The sequence below is a fragment of the Nycticebus coucang genome, chromosome 5 (genome assembly GCF_027406575.1).
Source record: "Nycticebus coucang isolate mNycCou1 chromosome 5, mNycCou1.pri, whole genome shotgun sequence".
NCBI lineage: Eukaryota > Metazoa > Chordata > Mammalia > Primates > Lorisidae > Nycticebus > Nycticebus coucang.
In genome coordinates this window covers 50,929,741-50,937,487 of record NC_069784.1, presented here as the reverse complement: position 1 = coordinate 50,937,487, position 7,747 = coordinate 50,929,741, and the positions used below count along the sequence as shown (strand labels likewise).

Genomic DNA, 7,747 nt, shown 5'->3' with positions numbered 1-7,747 from the left:
AGCTTGTCTTGTGGCGAATTTCCTCAATGTTTGTATATCTGTAAATGATTTGATTTCTCCATTAATTTTAAAGCTTAGCTTAGCAGGGTACAGAATTCTGGGCTGGAAATTGTTCTGTTTAAGTAGATTAAAGGTAGATGACTATTGTCTTCTTGCTTGGAAATTTCATTGGAGAAGTCTGCAGTCAGTCTGATGGATTTGCCCCTGTAGGTCAATTGGCACTTACTCCTGGCAGCTTGCAGAATCTTTTCTTTTGTCTTGACTTTGGACAGGTTCATCACAATGTGTTGGAGAAGCTCGGTTAGAGTTGAGGTGACCTGGGGTCCGATATCCCTCTGAAAGCAGTGTGTCAGAATCTTTGTTGATAAATTGGGAAATTTTCTTTTATAATATTCTCTAGTATGGCTTCCATTCCTCTGGGGCATTCTTCTTCCCCTTCTGGGATTCCTATAACTCGTATGTTGGAACGCTTCATAAAGTCCCATAATTCTGACAGTGAACGTTCTGCTTTCTCTCTCTTCTTTTCTGCCTCTTTTACTATCTGAGTTATCTCAAGAACTTTGTCTTCTACCTCTGAAATTCTTTCTTCTGCATGGTCTAACCTGTTGCTGATACTTTCCATTGCATCTTTAAGTTCACTAATTGACTGTTTCAGTTCCTTCAGCTCTGCTATATCCTTTCTATATTCTTCGTATCGTTCATCTCTAATTTGATTCTGTTTTTGGATTTCCTTTTGGTTATTTTCCACTTTATTAGCAATTTCCTTCATTGTTTCCATCATTTCCTTCATTATTTTTATCATGGGTATTCTAATTTCCCTTTCTGTCTTTCCTAACATTTTTTTTATAGGTGGAATCCTGTGTATTAGCTACCTGATGGTCCCTTGGAGGGGTTGTTCTGGACTGGTTCTTCATGTTGCCTGGAGTTTTCTGCAGATTCTTCCTCATGAGTGATTTCTTTTATCTGTTTCCTTGCCCTAATTTCCCTTTCACTTCCTCTTGCTCTTTAAGTTCCCGTGCCTGTGGACTAAGGTTTCAATGAGTCCTTTTGGTAAAGAAGCAGAAGGATGAGAAGGTTGAAGAGCAAGAAGGGATGAAAGAAAGAAGGAAAGAGCAAAAGGAAAATAGAGAAGTGGGGGTAAAAGGAATGTTGACAAAAAGAAGAGAGGCACAGAAAGAAGGAGACAGAGCAATATAGGTATACAGTAGGGTACTTTGACACAACCTTAAGAAAACCCCTACCTCTGGGGGTGCCTGGTTGGATAGGTCCCTTGAGGTCAGCAGCTCTTTGCTAACATGAGCAGGCACAGTTCCCTATCTCCACCGAGTAGAGAGGAAAGACAAAAATGATATAAATCAAACCAAAACAATCAAACAGAAAACTTTACAATATAAAATTGGGTGAAAAAGCAAATAAGAGGGGTAGAAACACTAGCAAAAATGAGGTTCTAGTTACTGAAAAAGGTAGCAATGGGAAATTGTATTTAAACTAGAAAAATTGAGAAAGAAAAAATATGTACGGAAAAGGTTGAAATTAAAAAACAAAACAACAACAACAACATCAAAATAAACAAAAAACAAACAAGGAAAAAAAAAAAAACAACCAAAAACAAAGCAGTATATATATCTTGTTGAATATTGTCTGGGCAATAGGTGGTCTTCTAGGGTATGAGATTTTAATCACAATGCTGATACGACTGGAGGCCTCTGCTGATTTCTGAAACCCCACAGGGTAGACACCCTAAATCTCTCTTCAGCTCTCTTAAAAGGTACTTTAGACTTCTAAACTTGCTAAGCAGAAGCTTTCCCAGGAAAGTGCTTGTCGCTGGAATCACTGCTGAAGTGGCTATCCACTTACCCAGTGTGCCAAAACCAGTCTCACTCTGCCCCTGAGGGTTAGGGCTATAAGGCAGCTCAGTCACTAGGTTACCAGCTCCCACCTGATCCTTGCTCTGCAACCCTGAGAGTGGACCTTGCTGGGGCAGTTTTCTCCCAGTGGCTCCCTGCAGCCCACAGCCAAACACTATTAGCTCCGTCTGGCTCAGCGGCTCAGTCTAGTGCCCTAGACAATGCCAAAAGTTCTCTGCTCTCCTGCTCAAGCTCTCCCCAAGGCAGTTCAACTGAGTGCCAAGTCCAAAAACAGGTAAGGCCTTTCTGGTTTGCAGTCTTGCTGCTACTGTACTTATAGCTGTAGGTGGGATTAGGCCAATTGAACACACGCGACCACTTGCCAGTTTTCCACTGTTTTTGTCCACCTGTTAGGGTCCAGAAGTCTCTTGCTGATTCCCTGTATCCTCAAAGGAATGATTATAGGCAGATCCCACCAGCCAGGGATGGCTGGAGTCTTATCTTTCCAGACTTACGGTGCCCAGATGCAAGGAAGCTGTTACTTGGTCGCCATCTTGCTCTCTCAATATATACTATAAATTCAGTTTTCCACTGTTTTTGTCATCCTCTTGGGATCCAGAAGTCTCTTGCTGACTCCTTGTATCCCCAAAGGGATGATTATAGGCAGATCTCACCAGCCAGAGATGCCTGGAGTCTTATCTCCCTGGACTCACGGTGCCCAGTTGCAGGGAAGCTGTTACTTGGCCACCATCTTGCTCTCTGCAGCATGTATTTTCATTGTTGCAAATTGAACATAATTAAAGCATAGTTATTAATCACAAAACAATATGTAATTATATATTGTGAAATATTTATTTCTAATTACAAATAAATGAAATTTTGTCTTGAAACATGGTATAGCATGGGTAACAGTCTTAATATAACAACAATAAACTACATTGCTACATTTTGCGATAGCATGTGTAAAAAGCCAACATCAGTATGAAGGTTGAGATTGCGTCTTTCTCACCAGATCAGAAATTCTCAGGGCAGTCTTTGCAAGAGCACACAACAAAGATCATCTTCCACAATAAGTCTGCTTCTATATTTAGACTTGATAACCAACAACCTGGAAAACCCTGTTTCACAAAGATATGTTGTTGGAAATGGAAGAAGAAGGCGCAATACAGTCTCAGACAGACAGGATATGACTGCAAACACTTGATCCAGAAACACTTTGATTTCTGCAAAGAGAAATCAGTTCTCATTGCATCACTGTTAATCAGTTCAGTGAACTCCTCTTGTGCTGTCTCAGGAACATCTTCAACTTTGACTGTGAATGGGCTTCCGGCAAGTGCAAATGGGCTGTCAGGTAGATTTGGAAAGTATGATGAAACTTCGTCTGCAAGCATTTGCAAGTGTTTTTTCACAGAAATTATCATCATAATCCTCTTGTCTGGTTCAGTGTCATGTTCCTCAGAGAAAGCAGATAAGGTAGGCAACATGTAAATTTTATTTTTATCCTTTTTTTTTTTTTTTTGCCAAAGCTGTAGTTTCATTTGGAATGATTGGGTCTTTTCAGACAACTAGAGGCACGTTGGATTTGGTCCTTGTGGTGATAAATTTAACTCAATCAAGATGGCAAAGATGTCAGCCAAGTAAGCTATTTTCTGCAGTTCACTTTAATCGCTGAAAAGTGCTTTAAACTGTGGTCTTGCTTTCTGATTAAAATATGTTTTGAGTTCATCACAAAGTTCAAAAACATGTTTGAAAACTTTTCCTCTCGACAACCATCTCATTTCAGTGTGAAATAGCAGAGCATTGTTTGGCGCATCCAACTTGTTGCACAGTTGCAAAAACTGTTGACCTTTTAAAGAGCTCGCCTTCACAAAATTGACAGAACTTATGATGCTTTTTATTACTTCTTGAAACTCTTGTGGCGGTGTCTTCATTGCTAATATTTGCCAATGTATCATACAGTGAGTTCCAATGACTTCTGGTGACTCATTCAGTACCAAACATTGAAATGCAGATCAACATCCTAACATAGCTGGAGCACCATCTGTGCAAACACCACAAACCTTTTTCCAAGAAATCTTTCAGAAATGAACCAACTGTGTCAAATACATCACATGTAGTAGTTGTTATTTAAAGAGGTTTGCAAAAAAGAAAATCATCTTTAAAGTTGCCATCATTAACACACCTCACGTAAACCAGTAACTGTGAACAGTTTGCAATGTCTGTAGATTCATCAAGCTGGATACTAAATATTGGAAGTGGAGCAGATTTAATTTCCTGGATTACCTGATCAAGAATATCAGCAGGCATGTCATCTAATCTTCTGTGGACAGTGTCATTAGATAAGGAAATTGCACTCAATTTCATAACAAATTCATCTCTGATCGTAAGTCCAACAATGTCTGGCCGCTGGCAACAGCAAATCCTCAGCAATAGTGTGAGGTTTCACAGGTCTGGCGATTCTGAGTGTCACCAAAAATGAAACTTAAATGGCTGCTACGCCTTATTTGTGGTACTTGCCACCAATGTCGAGTCTGGCTTTCTTGAGTCCATCAGCTTTGCTTCTAAAATAGTTGGTATCCTTGCCGGCAAAGCTCGGATGCTTGCTATCAAAATGGCGTTTTAATTTGTTCGGCTTCATAGATTCAGCTGATAGAACTCCACGACAAATAACACATTGCGGTTTCTCAATTCCTGCTGTAATTGTTGAGGTAAAACCATACCATAAAAAATTCTCACTATATTTTCTTTTCTTAATGTTCTTCTCTACACGATCCATTGTCATGGGATAGTTTGCTAATGAAAATAATATATAACAATACTTTAATAATACAAAAGATGATACATGGCATAGTTCATTCAATACAGCTCATTAAAGTTTCCTATGATTAACCATTCTCTGTGGGTTATTTTTCTTTACATACCCATTACTATCACAAGGGGGAAGTATTCACATCAACCACACCTGAATATAAAAACACTGATCAGCATCTGGATTAAGTTCACATGGTACAGGCATTTTTTTTCCGCAGTAGTTGATGATTTTATAGTACATGATTTTACATTTACTCAGTAATTATAGTTCATGAAGTGTCCTTTTACCTCCAATACTGCTGCTTTCCATACAGTAGCTGCTTTTAGCAGAGTAGCTACTTTCAGCACAGCAGCCACTTTCTACTACATAGTACCTGCTCTCTACACAGCAGCTGCTCTCTACACAGTAGCTGCTCTCCACACATGTGTGACTGGTCTGCATAAATACATTATGGCACCAACCCTGTCACATACGCCCTATCTGTCCGAGGTGTATGTGATGGGGTTGGCACAATGATGTCAACATGCCGGGTACTTGTACTTGGGCATATCTGCATGTGGGGGGACTCGCCTGGAGATGGATGGAGGAGCAGAGTCTCAGTTCCTAAGACCGTTGGAAAAATGTGTATATTTATGTGGATATTAACACATAAATATGTGTTTTCCTATGGTCTTAGGTGACCCCTGTGAAAGAGTCATTCGACCCCCAAGGGGGTCATGACCCGCAGGTTGAGAACTGCTGTTTCACAACCTCTAACTTAAAAAAAGTAAAATAAGAAAGAACAACTTCCCAATTCATTCTATGAGGCCAGTATTGCTCTGATACCAAAACCAAAGACTTCAAGAAATGAAAATTCAAGGCCAATATACTTTATAGAAACAAAATCCTCAACATAATGGCAGAAAACTTTATTTGACAATATATAAAAATAACTATACATCATGACAAAATAAGATTTATCCTAGGACTGCAATGTTGCTTCAAAATATAAAAATCAAGAAACGTAATGCATCACATTAGTAGAATAAAGCCCACGTCATCATCTCAATAAATGTAGAAAAAGCACTTGAGAAAATCTAACAATTTTTCATGTTAAAAACAATTAACAAACTGGGAACAGAGAAGGGAATTTCCTCAAGGTGATAAATGGTATCGATTAAAACCCACAGCTAATACTACATTTAAAGGTAAAAATCTGAAAACTTTTCCTTTAAGATTAGAAACAGGAAAAAAAAAAAAAGATTAGAAACAAGACAGTGATGTCCACTTTAGCCCCTTTATTTATTTATTTATTTTTTAAGTGGACAGGAAGTAGGATTTATTATTGGTAGGTACAAATGACAGGCAGCACACTGTTAAGTCCTCATGAATGCGGGGCCTGCCACTTGTCCAGGGGGCCACCACTGGGAATGTATGTGACCACACAGCCATCTGGGATGAGCCACTTCTCAGCCACCATGTCTTCAAATTCATCTGAGTTAAACTTGGTAAAACCCTATTTCTTGGAAATATGAATCTTCTGGCAGCCAGGGAACTTGAACTAGGCCCTGTGAAGGGCCTTAGTCACATGCTCCTTGTTTTGTAGTTTGGTGTGGATGGACATAAGGATTTGGGCAATGTGAACCTTGGCCATAGTGCCCTGGGGCTTTCCAAAGGCACCACGCATACCTGTCTGGAGCCTAGATTGGAGATATCACAAGGTCTAACACATGAAAATGTATTGGAAAGGAATGTCTCCAATGTCCCTTTGAGCAACCTATACAAGCAACAGGCTGCATACACTACCCAGGAGCCTCCTGTTTGCAGCCATTGCACACCAGGCCCCCATGAGGAAAGGAGCATGGTCAGCTTAATTAGTTGCAGGCACTCTCACCACTTTAAATCAACATTATATTTGAAGTTCTACTCAGGCTAATTAAAGCAAGAGAAAGAAAGGGATCCAAGCTGGAAAGTAAGAAGTAACACTACTTCTATTTGGAGATGACTTCATCTTACATATGGAAAATTCTAAGGAATTTTCAAAAAAAATTAGAATACATGAACTCATCAAAGTTGGAAGATATTAATACATAAAAAGTCAACTGCATTTCTATGCACTAGAAATGAACACTTCAAAATGAAATTGACAGCACAATTCCAATTACAACATCATCAAAATACATATAATATTTAGGAATGCATTTAACAAAAAAGTATACACTAAAAACTACAAAACACTGTTTAAAAAAAGTTTAAAAGACCTAAATAAATGTAAATACATCCCACGTTCATGAATTAGAAGACTTTATAAGCAATTAGGCAATAATTCCCAAATTGATCTACAGATTCATTGCAATCTCTATCAAAATCTCAATTGGCTTTTTTGGGGCAGAGATTAACAAGCTACTCCTAAAATTCATATAGAAATGCATAGAACCCTCTATAACAAAAAAAAATCTTGAAAAGGACAAAGTTGAAAGACTAACTTCTTTATTTCAAAACTCAATGCAAGAAAAATAATAAAGACAGTGATGCTGAAATAAGGACAGACATATAGGTTGATGGGACACAGTAGAGTCCAGAAGCAAACACATGCATGTGTGATCAACTGATCTTTTAAAAGGTGGTAAAGAAGAGTCTTTTCAACAAATGATGTTGTGACTACTAGATATTCACATGCAAAAAAAAAGATGATGGACCCTTAACCTCACAATACATATAAAAATGATCTCAAATGGATTATCAACCCATGAGCCAAACCTGTATATCTCTTAAATAAAACATAGGAATAAAACCTTATGATCTTGGATCCAGTAGTATTTTCTTAGATATGACATCAAAAGCACAAGTTGCAAAAGAAAAAAAAAGATAAAATAGTCTATTTCAAAATTAAACCCCTTTTTCCTTCAAAGGGGGGTTGTTCAAAGGACACAATCAAGAAGGTAAAAAGACACCATACATAATGGGGAAAAATTGCAAATCGTATCAGGTAGTGAAATTGCATTCAGAATATATAAGGAAAATTCTTACAACTCAAAATAACAACAACAAAAACAATTAAAAATGGGCAATGAATTTCAACAGATATTTCTGCAAAGAATATATACAA

General features: G+C 38.2%; 1 non-coding gene across 1 annotated transcript; it reads right to left on the bottom strand.

The window, feature by feature from the left end:
• Positions 1-6,387: 6,387 nt before the first annotated feature.
• On the bottom strand, positions 6,388-6,522 carry LOC128587013 (small nucleolar RNA SNORA70). The gene has a single exon (XR_008380449.1). It is a non-coding gene; the product is annotated as a small nucleolar RNA SNORA70 (small nucleolar RNA).
• Positions 6,523-7,747: the final 1,225 nt, after the last annotated feature.